The following is an 18,995-nucleotide window of genomic DNA, read 5'->3' as shown; positions in this document are numbered from 1 at the left end:
AGAGTATTTTGATTGGGTTGTTTATTGAAAATGCTTCACTTGTTGTTGTTTCCTCAGTTGTGTTTACAAGTGGGAAGTTTGATGATGGCATAGACTTCATATCATTGCTACTTTATTGTCTAGTCAACTGATCAACTGGACCTTGTCGTCTTACTATCTTGACATTAACTGCCTTGAAAGTATTTCCTTATTTCTGTTTGAACAATGCCAATGGTGATAGTGTTTAGAATTATTTAGGAGTATTATTGTACAATTTTTTGATTAGTTTTTTCAGTCTAAACAAAATAATAAGTGCAGTCGTGATATGTAATTTGTTTTCCTCCAAGTTGAGTTTATGAGTTTTCCATACTTCCTATTTGGACCTTTCATTTCTACAGGTATCATTGTGCATTTAATGGTTGATGTTGGTTTCTTTTGTATGAAGTCTTTGTTATAGTTCTTTGTTAATGCCTACTTTATGAATCTTTTATTAGGTGGTCATCAATGTTTTCCTTTCTCATGCCACTGCAACATCTTCTACTCATAGTTCAAAGAAGTACACTAAGGTTTTTTGGTTCTCATCTTGAAATGGAGCATGCTTATATTTTTCACATTTAGTGGATCATTATCAGATCTATAGTTTCAATTTCATTGTTTATCTGAAAACTGTCATTTTTCTCTCTTTTGGGGAGGAGTAGTTTTCCTACAGGTTTTTATGTGTTTATTTTCTTATGAGAGTTTGTACTTCATAATTTATCAAGTCTTATTGTTGGGACCCAATTTTTCTTTATGTTTACTCTCTATGTTTCACTTAAGGGGTGGTGTTAGTTTTGGTTTTTTCCAATTCTACATTTTCCGAAGAGCCAACTATTGTGAATTGTAACCTCAAGTAAGTTCTTATCTTCTCAATGGTCATAGTTCTCTTTAGCTAACACTGGGTCTCTTCCATTATTATATAATCGATGAATTCTATGTATTTTTCACACAATATGAATAATATATGATACTCTTACATCTTCATGATTTGATGCACTCACCAAAAACAATGACATGTGGTTGCGACCTAAGCACTAAATGCCTCGGTAAAAAAATAAAAATAAAAATCAAACAAATGTTATACCTGACAAGAATTCTACAACAACGAACCTGTGCTTGCCCTCAAATTCAATAAAATTATATACCACTCACAATTATTTTTTAATGATAAGTAATAAGAAACTTTTTTTTTCATCCTATAAAGTCGAAATTGAAACTTCACATTGTGATCTCACTTTAGTTTATGGTGAGGGAAAAGTTAATCCATACTCTTCGACAATGGTAACTTCAATCTTATCTCAAGGCAAATCTAGTGACTTGTTCGAAACTGTAATTTAAAGTATATAATTTTTTGGACATCTATATTTGTAAAGTGAACCTGTGCGCATTGATTGCATCAAAACTAAACCAAAAGATGTAGCCCTTCCCCACTCATAACAAGTATAAGTTTGATATGGTACCTCACTTGTTCACCTTGGAAATTTGGAGGAGTTAATGAAGATAGTAGCAACAATCTTCATTTGCATGTGTGGAAAATCCTTACTAAGACAAGTTCCAGGTCCCACTGGCAAACCAACCATATATGATAAACTATATCGATGACATCACATCATTTTCAAAGTAATCATCGTGATTCATTAGTACCTAATATTAGTTCATATATATAATATATAATATAAGATGTCAATTAGTTTTAACATGGTCGAAGATGCAAAACAGGGGATTTTTGGGCCTAGGTATATGTACTCTTTATAGATATGCACATGAAGACTCTTATCATCATTTTGTCCATTGTATGGGAGAAAGTGGAAGGTTTACTCAATTACAAAATAGATGGAATCATTGGTTAGCTGAAGAATTTTTCAATAGGTTGTCACTGAAAGAAAGAAAAAAATGCCCACTTAATAGTGGCTTGGGGAATCTAGGTGGCTTGTAATAAGAAGTTTTTGGAAGATTATACATTTCCCCATGTTTGGTTGTGACAAGATCCTCATCTTCAATGGCTTCTCATGTGAGCTCTAAATTTCTTTTGGTACGTGATACTTCATACAACCTAGATATTGATCATACCCAGCCATGGGGATATTTAAATGGGGTGAGCTAGGGGGGGGGGGGTCAAATCTACATCTTTGGTTTCATACTATTCTTCAATGGCAATCATTTCCTCACAAGCAAAGAAAATATTGAGTCTAGAACAAATAATCTTGGTGAAATGAAAAATTTTATACACTTTATTGAAAATAGCCAGTTCATGGAATATTCATAGCCTAAAAGTGCTCAAGGACTCTTCATTGGTTATGAAGTGGATGCAACCATCTTCCTAGAGATTGAATTTGGGCCTTGAAGCCATGGATTTTTAATTTAAGGAGGTTTTGGTCCATTCCATCGTAAATCTTTCTCTCATGTTTACAAAATCACAACAGATTAGCTCACTCCCTATCGAAGGAGGCTCTCTCTCTTCCTCAAAATTATGATGTGTGTGAAGAAATCAAGGATGATTCCTTCATCTAAAAAAAAAAACACATTATTCTAGTTTCTTTTGCAAAATATGAAATTTATTTTTTGGACTTATGATGGTTTTTGAAGTCCTAATATGTGTATGTATTCAAAGAACTTTTTATTATTAATATTTGTCCTGGACTCACTATATGGCTTTATAATTGTGGGATCATCATGAAGAACATTTTAGATCTTTATAGGCTTTGATATGATTAACCTACCTTCGAAATGTACATTAATTTTGTCTAAAATATAAAGTATGATTTTTCTACGGGAAAAAATATATTAATTCCAAATGGTTTTACCTTTGTTGGTTGGGAGGAATGATCGTTATCATCTCCACTCAAGTTCAATTCTTGGAAGTGACATGGTGAGTTTTGTTGTAATGGCTCCAAGCCTTGTTGTTGGGTTTGAACGGTCCCTCGAAGATCGAAAAATGCATATTCCTCCTATGAAATATAAAGATATTTCTTATAAAACACACACACACACACACACAACAATTCAAGACTTTTATAATGCGTCTTTAATCTAAATTTATTTAAATAATAGGTTTAATTTTCACCAAATTCAATTTCACTATTTTAACTAAAAACTAATCAATTACTTTGAACAATCATTTGAAGTCTAGACAAAAGCTTAAAACTTCACCATATTGGAGGATTTTTGTCACATGAACGTCATCCAGTGGCCTATGAGAATAGAAAGTTATAGGATCGTGAATGGAGGTTCCTTGTTCATCAAAAAGTGGTGACCATAGTTGTACATTACCTACAAGCATGGAGGCACTACATGTTAGGCAAATCATTCATTGTGGAGATGATTATTGTGGCAACAAATTATTATTCCACCCAAATAAAGTTATCATCTAGGCATGCATGATAGCCAAATGTCTTGGCAATGCTTGACATGACCATTGAAAATTAACTAAGAAAGTTGAAAGCAACAACAAATGCCTCGAGTATGAATTGCAACTTTAAACCTTAGACGAGGATGAGTTGTTGATGTCTATGGGATGTCAAGTGTGGGTTTTATGATTGGTCGAAACCCTAATTATTAATTAATATTAATTATTTACAAATTAATTTAATGAACACAACCAAAGGTCGAATCGCCTTACGAATCCTTGGTATGAAGGAAAATTGTAGAGTTTTACTTGTTACCCTGAAAAGTCATAACCTTATCTGTTGAGTCAACTATCGAACCCTTATGAGTGAGAAAAAACAACCCTTGTTCTTATTGGAATAAATATAACAATCACATTCATTTTGAGTTAGAGGGTTAGGAAATTTTTAAACATGATAAAACTCTTACATCATACTAGTATTGTAATCAAACTTGCAACATGATTGGGGTAGTGTTGATGAAAAATAATAGTAACATAAAATTTTATCAATTTATTAGCCAATTGCCTTTTGGGGAAGAAGTTCAGTCAGCTAATTTAGTGAATATAACATATTTTTTATTAAAGTATAACCTAAATAAAATGTTTCTTTACATCAATAGTGGTTGTAATTTCAAGTAACTTAAGTATCCAACAACTAATGAAGGTATAGCTTAAGGTAAACTCCTCCAATCACCATGCATTTTACTTATGATATTTTACGTCCATTGGTAGTCTCTTACTCTCGTTTAGTACTGGTATGTTACCTCCAAGAAGATGTTTAACTAATAATCTAAGATTATTGAAAAAAATATTCTGACAAGAAATCAGTGTTTTCTCTCCTCGAAGTCCAAAAGGACAAAGTGTCCCTATGAAGGAACCAGGGCGATGCCCCCACTCAACCACCATTAAAGGTGATGAGGTAGTGGAATAGAATGATATAAATTCATATTACCTCCCGCTAGGCATGGTGCCTTTCCCCACTCTAGTTAACCATCCAACACTTGAAAGCCTTGTCAGACCTCTGTTACCATCAACATGGAAAACGTAGATCAAAGTCAACCGGCTTGAGAGTGTTGAAGCAAATCTGCTGATAAATCACCTGCAACATCCTCAGACCTTGGATCCAACTTGACGGTGTCCAATTGCAAGATAGAGAGTTGTGTAGTTGGCTTACAGTTGGAAGGAGAGTGGAAGTCCCTCCTTAAGTTGCATATTAAATAAACTAGCTAAGTGAAAAGGCATATGCCCTTCTGTTTATGAATGTTGTTTATGTTTAATTATAATGGAAAAATCTTGAAGGTATACCTCAACATGAAATATGTATAAATGTTAATTTTTTAGTATGATCAAGATGAATAATCTAACAGAGATGTTTATAGTTGATAGTAATGGCTAGACTTGTAATTATGTTGAAGGAATTAGAATTTATATTGCATATTGAACAAACGTTAGGACTATGCAATATGACTAGGATATAGAATTCGTATTGTAAATGAAGAATTTCATGAAGCCTCATACCTTGTTTTTATTGCTTGTGCATCTTTAAAATATTGCATGTTATCTCATATTGGAATGGTGCCTCGACGAGCTTAAATCCCAATAATATGACTTCAATTATTTCACCTTACTTGTGCTCTGTCCAACTGGTATTTATGATAATTGTACATTTATGCCCTTATATTTAGCGATTGGTATTTTATAGTTTGAACTGAGACTTAGGAGTCAGTGCAACATTCACAATAATGATAGTGTGAACCTATGTTCTAAGATTGTTATAACTGTTGTGTTTTGTGACTGCTAACAAGGATCTAGTGACATATTCAGTCCATTACATCTTCTTACAAGTGCTAATAAGCTTAAGCTTAAAGACCATTGTGTCTTGAAGACTATCAGTGAAGTAGAGTCTCTTGCTTAATGATCACGTGCAACATCTACTGGATCTGCGCTCCAACTTCGGGATCTGGCCCCAATCCAGGCTTCAAATGCGAGAAGTGGTTCAAGAAATATATTTAAGAAATAATAGAGGTGGGATCAGGTGAAACAAGCAACAGATAGAGCAAACAAAACAAAACAGATGGGGACTAGAAAGACAAGTGGGGCATAACTACAAGGTAGGTGCTCCCATTTCCCTACTATATTATTTAAAATTGAAAGAAAATCAATAGTTGATGTTAAAAATGATAAGGAAACCTCAGGTTTTGTGGAAATAAATCATTTGGGTCAAGTCAAAATTGTCTCAGCAGATAAAACAAGGAAGTGGATTTGGGTAAATGCAAAACAACATCGAGGAATTTAAAGTCATAGGTTTACCCACTTTAAATGGGAACAAAGAAGAAAACAATTCCAAAGAAAGAAAATAAATAAGAGCAACAAAAATAAAGAGAAGTCAACCATTTATGGTTCCACGTCTACACCTTTTACTTGGTCATCAGATATCTATGTCCAGGAACTAATGAATGCTAGAACATGGATGGAAATTTTGGAAACCAAAGAACAAGAAACGGACCACAAAATTTTAGAGATCGCATTTACAAATCGATGTTTAATGGAAGGTAATAGAATTTTAAAAGAACAAATGACAATGTTACAAGAGGCTTTAGAGATAGGAAAAATGAATGGAAAACCATGAAAGAACCAATAGCAACAAATATGGATGTGATCATTTCTAAAGCAACTCAGTTAGATACTCAAATATCTCAGCAAGCAATCATTTTCATAAATGAAGGAAAAAAAGAACAAGAGGAAAAACATTCCAAAATAAATCAAAGCTAGAGCTCATGATGCTAATGGATATAGAAGAATGGACGAAGAAGTAAATATAAGTTCTAATAGAACACAAAGAAAGAAAAGATAGGGAAACAAACTTTATTATTAGGGGAATAAGAGACTATGGGAAGAATGAAAGGACTCCTAATTTAACAAGGGACTTTTTGTAAGAGAAATTACATTGGAAAGGGTAAATCTACCAAGCAAGGAGGGTGGGAAAGATATGTGAAGAGTGGCCTTGACCCATAAAAGTCATCATGGAAAGCATGCAAAACAAACGCCATTTCTTAAGCAAAAAGAAACTCTTGAAGGGTTCACACTTTTTTCCAGATGAATATTTAACCAACAAACAACAAGAGGAGACAAGGGAAGAAGTGGAGAAAATTAGAGTAGCAAGAAACGAAGGGAAAAGGGCATGGTTGTACAATGGTAAAGCAGTTGCTGCAGTTTTTTTGCCCCATGCAAAAACAGGGTAGCAAGCTACCACTAAAGAAAAAAATAGTTAATTCTATAATAGGGAGGAAGAGAAAAAGATCAACATGGATGAAAATGGGTGAAGACTTAAGTTTGAGTCTTGTATGCCAAACCACATAGCAATCAAATCTTACCCAGGTCTACCTAATTGTAGTTTTGTTGGAACTATATAGGTTACCCTTGGAGGAGGGTACCTAGGTTAAGGCCTATTATAGAAGGTAGAGACATAATTTGTCTCATGGAAACTCATGAACATGATGGCTGCAAAACTCCTATGTTTGATGATTATTTGAAGCTAGTTGTTTGGAACAAGGTAGAAAAAAATGGGAAAGGGTTGGGGGATACTAGTTTTAGTGAAATAAAAAGAAGGTCGTCACTTTACATTAGTAAAAGAATATACAAATAAATAATATTATGTTTCAAAATATCAAAGAATGAGAATCACATAAGAATTGCAACATGTTATTCCCCCCCCCCCCCCAAGTGTCTCAAAAAATTACAAAAATAAGCGGCTAGATAGCAAGGATCCATATGCAGCTTTAAAGCAAGATATTTCCATGTATTCTTAGCAGGGAGAAGTTATTTTAGTGGGATATTTTTTATGAGGATCATCAATAGGTACATTATAAGGATCGTGATGCCATCCTCCACCTTTAGAACTATCTCTTTCTCACGTTTTTTTTACATTTTTGGTTATATTATGCTTAGTGAGAAGGATAAAAGATGTTTGTTTTGTCATGTGGCCTAATATGGTTTAATTGTAGGAAATGGAGCAATTTTTGAGATGATTTATATGCACGAGCTCAGAGTAGACAACAAGTTGAGAATCTAGGGGGTTGTCCACCTATTTAACTCCCTCAATTAACCCAAGATCACAACACTCTCTCTCTCACATCAACTCGAGGTCATTGGCAGCCAAGCAAGTGAAAGAAATGAGGTCATTGGAAGCCAAGCAAGTGCAAGTAATGAGGAACAAGATCCACCATTCTTGAGTTGTGGGAGACAAATATTCCTATTTTCTAGGGAGATGCTAGTAGCTACCCTCTTGTATAAATAAGCATGTAGAAGATCTCATTAGGATTCGAGTTTTGTTTTCATCTAGGTAGCTATTGAGCTCAAGAACTTGGCACTGTTATTTTTTACTGTTATGTGATGTATTAGACATTGATTTAATGATAATGAGAAGATGCTTATTGATTCATCACTGAGTTAGTTCCAGAGGGTTGAGGCTCTTGGGTTTGGGCCCAACCCCAGTGGCTTAGGTCCCTCTTATGTATTTGTATCTCTTTTAGTTCAAAGCACTTATAGTTTCTTGCATTTCAGTAGAGAATAATCCATCAAAATTTGTGATTGCAGCCTCTACCTCATCTCTCTCATGGGAGCATGAATAGAAGGATTTACAACCACAATCCAAAAGTATTATGTTTATGATTTCTTGGAAGAAGATTTTTGTTAGTCATCTTATTTTGCATGTGCTTTCTGTAGCTTATGAGTTGGTTTATTGATTAGATCAGAGTTTTGGCATAGATTAGATAACATTTAAATTCAACTCATCTTTTCCACTACTAGTTGTTTCATTTTGTCAATGATAAATGGGTATATGCATGTGATGATTGCATGGTTGTTTGGATTTGCAGGCAAGGGAACCTTCACCACCTCCATCTTGGACTTCCTCACCTTCTCTTGTGAACCCCAAATTATGTCCTAAAAATTATGTTCATGAGATCATTTTCCTAGGATCATCGAGAGCATCCCTCCTAGTGAAAAACAGACCTTCAAAAGGCTCTAAGCTTGGCTAGGGGATTTGTACACCCTTCACTCATATACCTCAACCTCCATCCACATTTCCATACCCTGAAACCATCATTTCCACCTCTTAAACCTTCTTGGCATCCCTCCTATAGCATTACATGCCTTCTTGTAGCAATACAGGGCACCTGTAGCAACTTGTTTCTTCACTAGTTTTGATCCTTGCTGCAATTTGGACTTAGTTTAGAAGGATGTTGACCCCCAATTGTGACTTCATGATCAAGGGAATCTCCTAGGCCACTCCAAACCCTCCTTTTCCTTCACTGCAAAAACAAAATAGTGTTAGTTTCCTTATCACATATTTGGCACAAATAGAACATTGATTTACATGCAAGTGTGAGCTAGTTAGATGGTACATAGAATCTTGAATTATGGTTTGGTAGGTTAGCTTCTTTTCTGCAAGTAGATCTGATAACTAGATGGATGATTGCAAGATAATGTAGTTTCCTTTCTGCAAGTAGTTTAGCTCTTTCCTTTTCATGAATTGTTTCTATAGCATTTGCAAGTTGAAGTTAATAGCATTTTCCTTTTCATAGTTAGAGGTAGCTTCTAAATTTCACCTTCATTAGCTATCTTTCATTCTAATTTAGTAGGAGGAATGGTCTTGGAACATTATTGATCAAATGTCCTAGTTGAGGGTGGCATGAGTAGAATCCCATCTACTGTGCATATAGCATTGTCACCTCAAAGTTTGTACGAACCCCAGGTTGATAAATAGAGTTGAGGAGCCCTTGGGAGTTGCAGCACTATTAGTGCAATACCAAGGCTCACCAATTTCAATGTTAGAATAACAAATCAACATGCTAGTATTTTTGTTGCAAAGAGGATCACAATCCTATTTGGCTAACTAGAGAAGAATATCGCCAATGGTTGAGATGTTCAGAAGATGACAAAGTTAGCAATCATTTTGTGGAGGAGTTGCTTACATAATTGTGTGGTGGTTTCCACTTAAGTTTTTGCAATGGTCTAGATAGATAAAAGAGGTCTGGGAACTTCACTTGTAATACATACAATGGGGTAAGTGTGATTGACTATGTGATTTTTTCACAAAGATTAATAGAAAGGATAGACGAAGTTAAGATTGGGGAGCATATTTGGGAATTAAAATCAAACCATAACCTAATTTATATAAATTTATCATGATTAGAAGAAAGGAAGCATATGAGGAAAACCCGGTGTTCTCAACAATCACTCTCAAGAGGAAAAAATATTATAACATAATAAAATTGTACTATATTTAATACATTGATAGAGAGGTCAATTAAGAAGGATAAAACTTGGTCCCAAAGCCTCAGTACTCATTGGTTAACAAATATAATTCAAGGTGCACTTGAGAAGTGCAAAAGAGAAAAAAATAAGAAATCAGAATCAAATTGTTTTCTAGTGAATGCTTGGTTTAATGAGGGATGCAAAATGGCAAGGAGAACATTGGGGAAGGCAGGTAAGGAGAAGATGAATGTAAAGTTATATAAGCATATTTTAAAAAGGAAAAAAGATGAGTTCATGCAAATAAGGCAAGAAGAGTTGATATATCTAAGAAAGAATAACTCAAAGTTGTTTTGGCAAGAAATTCAACCAAGGAAGAAGAAAACTGAAAATAATATTACATCCAATCAATGGTTTGATTATGCAAAACAACTTTATGAGAAAGAACTAGAGGTTGAGCCTCCCCCAAAGATCGAGACAACTACAAAGCTTTTCATGTTGCAAGAGGTGGAGAATGGTATTAAGAAGTTAAGAATAGGAAAAGAAAAGGACTTGGTTGAACTTCAAGTGGAATATCTAAAATGGGGAATGAACACTCTTGCACCACACATCATGGAAATATTCAACAACATCATTTAGCAAGGATTCCTAAGAGACTAGACAACTAGCCTAGCAATACCCCTTTTTAAAAATGGAGACATTAATGGCCCTTCTAATTATAGAACCATCGTGACCAATCCTTTGTTTGCAAAGATTTTCGGCAGCATGGTAGAAAATAAAATCAGTAAGTGGGAAAAAGTAAAAAAAAAAAAGAGGGAAAAAGGGCAAGCAAGTTTTAGTCATAAATATTCAACAGTGAATCATGGTATCACATTGAGGCACAATATTGAAAAGGTTTAGGGGGACAGAGAATAAGTATTATTTTGTCTTTGAGGTTTCTACGAGTCTCATGTTTATGTAGATTTTCTTCCGAATCCATCGCATTCAAATTCTTTTTTTATCGATGTTCCAAACCATCAACAGTGGTTCATCTTCAGGATGTGAAAGAATTGTTGAAAGACTGGTCTTATTTCTCAAATATATAGAGATGCGTGAGATGCTTAGCCGACAGAATCTTTAAATTATTTTAATTGTCCTATTTAAATGTATTTGTGTTAATTGTTTCATGTTTTGATTTTGTATTAATTGTTTCATGTTTTAATTTTATTTATTTTAATTATATTTAATTTAATTAATTTAATTATATTCATTTTTAATTAATTATTTATTTTAAATATTCTAAATTTAATTAATTTATAAATTCAAATTAAAATACATACCCAAGTTTATTTATTAATTAAAATTAAATATGTATGTATACATATTTATTTTAAAATTAACTATGTATATGTATTTTAATTAATTTATTAATTAAAATTAAAATACATCTATATTGGTTATACTACCACATCCTGAAGATGAACCACTGTTGATGGTTCGAAACGTCGATCAAAAAAGAATTTGAATGTGATGGATCTGGAAGAAAATCTACATAAATAAGTATTATGTTGCTTTGTTGACATCAAAAAGACATTTGACACGATCCCTAGATAAGTTGTGGCGTGGAATGTAAGAAATTCAAATTCCGTTCCAATATAGAGCCACGATCCATATGCTCTATGAAGAGGTAAAATTCAAAATCAGAACTTCAATAAACATTTTGGAAAGCTTTCGAAGTGACATTGGAGACAAGCAAGGCTACCCTTTATCCCCTCCTCTTTTTGATTTATATATTGACAAACTGGAAGAGTGGCCAAATTTGTAAGGTGCAGATGGTCTTTGTTTGGGAGAGTTTATGATAAGGCTTCTTTTATATGTTGATAACCTTGTGTTGATTCTGAAATCGACCCATGGATTGCAGTTGCACCTATATGCCCTTTAGCATTTTTGTAGAGCGGTGGGGATGCAAGTCAATACCAGCAAGACCAAAATAATGATTTTTCTAATAAAAGGAAGTAGAGCCAACATATGTTCTTCTTTGAAGGGAATACTCTTGAATATGTAAATGAGTACAAGTACCTTAGGATTGATTTTGACAACAAGCTTAATTGGGAGGACAGTAGAAAGAAGACAATTTTTGGAGGGTGAAAAGAATTATATGTTCTTCAAAATAGATGTAGAGAGGAAAATCTATGGGAGTATAAAATGACTAAAGTGCTTTTTGGGCTCCTAGTTCATCTAGTGATGCTCTATGGGTGTGAATTGTGGGATAGCAACACCCCCGTTTCAAAATGGAAACAAATTGAGAAAATCCAAAAACGCTTGATCATGAGCAAGTTCAAAATAAAAAGTTTGGTTCTTTATGAGGTCATGTTGAGTGAAACAGGGGCATCTCCCATCGAAGCAACTGTTACGGTGCATCTCATAAGATATCTAAAAAGAATTGAGCAAATGGGAGTAGGTAAATGGCTGGAAGTTGTCTTCAACGAAGGCATGATTGAAAGAAAGAAAACATGGATGTGACAAAACAACAAATGGATGCAAAAATGGAATATTTACCTCAATGGTTATACCACAAATAGTAAGGAGTTAAAGAATTTTATTATGGACAAGTTTCGTAAGCATATATGGGGAAAGAGTTGGGTAGAAAGAAGAAGTACTCTGTTGAGGAATTCTACCGTATTTTTGATCTCCAACAAAAGGAGTAGATTGGAACTAACATTCCATGGAGAGAAAATATTTGTATTGCTCAATTAAGAATTAACTTGCATCTTGCACAATGTAAAATTGGAATATGAAATATTGCCCCGATTCATGCAAGAAAGTGGGCATCGTTATATTGCCTTTTTTTACACGCCATTTTGTCGCATTCGGAAAATGACCATCGGTTTGGATCTTTCGCTATCCATAAATGTGTTCCAAAGCACCCCCTTGCAAAGCTAGAACCCAAATTACCCCAAAGAGAATGAAATTCCTGGATCCCATGGTTCAAAACCCTGTTTTTGGTTCCCTGCGTAGTTCCCTATTAAACCTATATGCAGAAGAGTCCATTAGAAACTGCGCAAAAGTGCTCATTTTCTTACATTGTGGCCTACGCACATGACTTAATGCATGTAAAAATAAAAAGTAAAGTCTATAAGCATTGTTAGTCGTATCTTTCCCAAATAACAAGCTTCGAATGGGTACCTATTCGGCCCTGATCCCTCCCATCATGGAGCTACTCCCTCTCTTTGTGGAACCCCTATCCCACCATTAACAGATCTCATCCCTTGGAAAATGGATCCCAAAATTCCCCTCCTTGGCCTATAAATCTAGCACAGGCCTAAGGATTGAAGAGGATTGTTGGAAGCAGGCTTATGTTGTAAGAATAAGGTTGGAAGGCTATTCATTCAAGGAGAGGGTTGGATATTGTGGGAAGGGACTTGCAACATCAAGGCTTCATGGTTGTAAGACTATTCTCTGTTTTATTAAGATAAAGGCAATTGTTCTTTCTCAATTACATCTTTGTTGATACAATTTGTAGGATGCTTTGATTACCTACATAGATTGTGATTGCATATTGCTCAGTTTATGATACATGATTGGATTAATTAGTTCATTTACCTCTTATGTTACATACTAGATGATTTGATCTCGTGTATGTTTCTGTCTATGCAGATCTTCATTAAGACAACATGGAGAAGTTGTGAGAAGCGATGGGAAGATCTCTAAAACATCGAGGAAGAGTGGATGATTGAAAGTTTTGAAGGGAACTTCATCAATCATTTCGATTAAACGCTAATTGGCCTCTATCATAGTATTTGTTTCAGTCAATTATAGTCTAGAGAAAGGTAGTCGTTCTTGGTTGTTTGTTACTAGATTTCTCTAGAGTCTAGGGAGATCGCTCTTGTCCACAAGAGGGATAAGTCCAAATAAAAAATTGGTGACTCCGCTGGGGAATCATCTCACTCTCCATTTTTTTCTTTTTTTTTGACCTTTTGAATCTTCTGTAGAAGCTCTCTATGAGTGTTTGGAAATCTTAAAAATCTGGATTTTGGGTTTTATTTGGCTTGTTTTTTTTTTTTTTTTTTTTCCAAAATTTCCCATTGTGCGCACTTTATCTTTAGGAACAGAGCGCACTTCTGTGCATTTTCATTTCTGCAACAATGCATATGCGCACTGGTTTTCTCTATGACCTGCACACATACCTGGAATTTTTGAAAATTTTAGTTTATCCTCATCAAGTCCAGATATTTTGATTTTTCTTGTTTATTTACACTTGTCTGTGCCTTCTTTCAGTCTCTGTCAAGTTGATTGGGTGTTTTGAATTTTCTTTTTTGAGAAATTCTTAATTTGATTTCCTTTGGTCATTACTCAGAGGTTTGTCTCAGTTCCTTAACAATTTTTGCATGTTTTTGCTTTCATTTTTGCAAAAACAAATCCCCCCTCAATTGTCGGGAGGGGGGGTGGGGGGCGGGGGGCTGAATTGTGTATGAGTATTAATCGCCTTTAAGTGTCTTCACTTTTCATCTTTGGAATTTTCACCCAATTTCCTTTACTTACACTCGATTGATTCTTTAGTTACATTGGTGAAGCAAAATAGTCTTGTTGTTCTTTCGCTAATTTGGAATCATCGTGTGTTTGTTTTGAAGAATTATCTTGCAAAGATTACATTTGAATGGTTAGAATTCTCATTTTCATAACATGAATATAAATTGTATTCCATTGGAAAATTAGAAGTGGCGCATTTTGGAGTTAATGTTTTAAAGAAGAACCTCTCTCCTTACTTTAGCTAGAATTCATCGAAATGGAAATATCACAATAGCATGTTCCATTGCATTAAAGTTCTGAGTGAGGTCATAACACCATCAGTTTCATGTCCATGTACCCTGTGAGTAAACAACAACTCTTAAAATCTATGCTAATAAAATCAATATAGATATTTTTTTATCTTAAGGCTCTTTTCCACCTACATTAGATCAGGTTGTATGGTTTGGAATAGGGAAGTGAGTTAACTTTCCAAATATGCATAAAAACGTTAACATCTTGTGATAGGAAGAAAAATCCATTTACTGCAATTTTGCTCTAGGAAGCGCCCCTTACAAAGGAGTCAAGCACGAGATCATATCGGACCCAGTGGAGTGATCGACCACACTTCATTGGTTACAATAGAGTGATTTACATGTATTAAAAATGGCTTCGAAAGCTACTTGGGAGTCACTTGGATGTAAACCTCATATTAACCATGTTGAGGAACTTTCAAGGGGATTGAGCTTTGTTACTCTGCCCTTGTGTGTACGTCTAATCTGTGATTGTCCTGCCAGGTTAAATTGTTTTACGTGGTAACCTTAGAGACCATAATCTTAGGGCTTTTACCTGAGGTGACCGTCGAGGGGAAGTCTTTGTTGTACCTGTAACAGACGTTGGCTAGACTCACTTGGACCTTTATTGAGGGTATTCTTCATTCGAGATGGCATAAATGAAGTTAATTTCACCGGATCATGTACATTAAGTAGGTTGTCAATGTAACCAGTTCCACCCACTCTAGCTTTAGCCACTTTTCACATTAATCTTTGCGACATTGGAATTCATCACCAACTAGTGATTTCGCTGTAAAAAACTTGTTTGCATGGTTTGATTCCTTAGATTTTTTAGCGCGTGTTAATTGTTTGTTTTTACTTTTTTACAGACCTTAGGTGTGGATTGTGATTTTCAATTGTTAATATTGATAATAAATTTATCTAAGTTGAATCTAATGACAACAATTCCAGAAGTTACCGATAAAGACCTCCCTTTTAATGGGAACCCTAATCCTCTCCCTGATTTTTCAAATGTCAGTCCTCCTTATATGGCTACATTGTCACTTCCTGGATTCATGATAGGTTTACCGGTGTGGTTGTTTTCAATTTCTTTGATCCAAAATACCTAAACTATTCCACCTCAATCAAGTTTTTCTGCTCAACCAAGTACATCATCTCAACATCACCAGCCTCTTGTTGACCCTTTACCTTCTTCACATGTCATGTCCTCCTCCCTTTCTTCTTCTTCGCTTGGTGAAATCCTTAATGCTAGTAACTAGGTGACTAAGAAAAAGAAGTAACGGAAGAAGAAGAAGAAGCAAGATAAGAAAGAAGTCAACCAACCAACCATGGATGTAGGTAATGGTAATGTTGAAGAAGCTTCCAGTATGCATCGCAAGCCCAAATACCCTTTCAAGCTTTGTAAGGGTGACCACTTCCTTATTTATTTTCCTAGTATTCCTAAGGTCTTGGAAGTATGGTCAAAAAATTCTTATCAACCTATTGTTGATCCATCAACCAGTGATTGTGAGTTTCTCGGGAAAAAGGGTAAAGTTAGGTTTCCTTGTAAGTTATGCAAAGGGATTCATCATAATCACCTTTTCCCTCACATAGATGAACCCTCAAAATTGTTGGAAAAATTTACTATTTCACAGCAACAACTTCCAACTGGTTACTGTAAACTTTATCTCAACCTATCGTCAGTTGACGAAGTGATTAATCTAATTCCAAGTACAATCAATCCCACTCTTCCATTGGAGAGTGAAACACATATCACTCAAGTTGATGAGCCATTGGTTGATCAAGTGATTGACTCGATTCTATCTTCAGTTGATCCCACTCTCCCTTTAGAAAGTGAACTTAATACCGCTCAAGTTCTTCTTGTTACTTCAGATTCTTTTACACAAGGGGGTATTTCACCTGTTTCCATTGATCCCCCTCCAAGTTATGAGTCTACTTCCTTTGATTGGAGTACACTGACAGGACCTTGTGTTCCTTCTTCCACCCCTTTCCAAATCATTGTGAAAGCATATGGTAAGAATGTGTAGCGAATAGTTTTTCTCTATTTCAAGATTGTATAAAAATGAAAACTATTTCGAGTCCATTTCGGTTATTATTTTCAAGACTCGTTAAATTCATGAAATTCCCGAGCATCTTTTGCTATACTTTTCATGCTCGTAAAACGTTCATAAAAATGTTGAGTTCTTTCTGTCTTTTCATACTCATTAATTGATTAAAAGTTGGTGATATAAGTACATTTTTATCACCTTTTCATACTCATTAAAACTTACGAAAAAAAGTGAAAACAAGGAGTTCTCTTTACGCTCTTTTCAGACTCCTTAAATATGAAAAGATTGTCAAGTACTTAATTGTTCAAACTCTTAAAAGTAAATGAACAACCATCTATTTAGTATAAGTTTACCCCTTTTACGGACTGAATTAGACTATTTACGAAAAAGGTATACGTTGACTATTCATGGTCAATAGAATTCTCTCCTGCATTATTTTACCCTTTTTCAGGCTTGAGGTACTCAATTTACGAAAAAGGACATTGTGGAGTTTGGTTATGTTTTTCTCCTGACTCCCTAAAACTGAAAAACATTGAGATTTACTTTCTTCGAGCTCGTTGAAATTTACATCGCAAGAACTGAACGAGTTTTCTTTTTATGTATTTTCAAACTCTTTAAACATGAAAATGACATCGAGTTACCCCTTCACTGGACTCATAAAATATAAACAGTTCAGGACTCGTTAAGCATGATGAGACCGAACCACTCCCTCTTAGGGTTCGTTAAAAATTCTTCGAAGGACTCATCCGAAGGATGAGCTTATAGGACAAACATATGTTATCCTCCTCAAGATTGTAAAAAATAAAGAGGTACTTACTAGTAATGTTGGGGGGAAAGTGAGAAAGAATCTTTGTTTTTGCTTAATAAAAGGTAGTATGTCTCTCTTGAACATGACACTCTGTCACTTTTTGTGTCTGGGTTAGGAAATCCATTTGTCTCCTAATTGACCATACCTCATTGAAAGTCTTGAGTTGTTTTTGGGTATTCTATTTTGATTCAAATGCTTCCAAGTCAGAATGTCGTGTCACCAATATGTTCAAGAGAAGTTCAAATTACTTTCCCTTTCATAGTCTTCAATCGCGTCGACCATCCCTAAACTAGTCTTGGATTACTCCAAACTGTTGTTCTTCAAACTTGACATGAGTTTCGTGTTGTAGGCCCTCCTGCGATGGGTCACTTCCTATTGACTTCAACTCATTATCTAGGAAATTGATCTAGAAACCTTTAGTACCTTGGAGCCGGCATGCTTTAATGGCAAGTTTCTCACCTTAGACAACAAGTTATTATCATTGACCTTCGATTGAATGATTCTACGAGTGTTCGACATCATCACATCGATTCACACTTCATAGATTGTATTGGAAGTACCTTGAGGACCACTGTCATTATTGATGGTTTCTCTCGCACTTTGTTAATGGTTCACATTATTGACCAGTTAGCATATTTTGGATTACTATTTTGTTGCAGTCATCATCTCATGTTATGGAGTTGATTATAGCATGGAACCGAAATTAATACAATTGGGTATGTTCCTTCCTTGGGAGTGCACAGTGTGCTCAACACTTAAATCCCATTTTGTGTCATATTAAGTACCAAAAATGGTCGATGACCCTACAATGAGGATTTGTTGGTATATACAGATCGATCATAAAGGAACCCAGTGCGTAGTATTAGTTCCAATGTCTTGGATAGGAGTTTATATAATCCACCATGGCTTGGGATACATGGGTTTATGACCAAGTGTCATCATATTCAACACATCAATACTATACATATAATTATAACCACTGTTGTTGCGAACCGTTGATGGGTAGTGGGAGGTGTTAATGTAGAATACTAAACCTTTGGACCTCGACCCCAATGGGAGAAAGGGGATGGGTTACGTAGACCCCTAAACACAAGTATGATATACGTTGCTAAATTCTCATTTGACTCATGTGTAGTTCGAATAAACATGGGTATATATGTTAATTATTGTTACACACACACACATATTTATTCATTTTTAATAGATTGTAAATGTTTTTCTTTTCATTCTTTTATTCTTCCTGCAACTCCAAATGGAGCATCATGTCACAATGAGACTTGAACCTGGGTGGGGAGGTTATCATTAAACCCTCCCGACCACCCAAGATACACTCAATTGGGGAGGATTGAAAATGATATACATATTTAATTACACAATGTTCATTTTATAACTTAGATTTGTTTATACATAGGCATATAAGTATGGAATCATGTATGTTCATTTGAGTTATATTAGTTTAAATGTATGCATTAATTAATGAATTAATATAATTGTTATATATGTTGATTTAGGGTTTTATATTTGGTTATATGTGTACATTTATTTATGAATATAAATATGGAATTGTATATTCATATTTATGAGTTATATTTGATTATATGTATGCATTGGATTATATATATTTGGTTATAAGTTTACCATCGTGTGTGTATATGTATATATGCTAGGTTCTCGTGCATGTAAGTAATGAGCATATTATGATACAA

The sequence above is a fragment of the Pinus tabuliformis genome, chromosome 5_1 (genome assembly GCF_031772625.1).
Source record: "Pinus tabuliformis cultivar Carrire ecotype Pingquan chromosome 5_1, CPIR1, whole genome shotgun sequence".
Lineage (NCBI taxonomy): Eukaryota > Viridiplantae > Streptophyta > Pinopsida > Pinales > Pinaceae > Pinus > Pinus tabuliformis.
The sequence above is the reverse complement of the archived record's forward strand: the minus strand, read 5'-3'. Positions refer to the sequence as shown.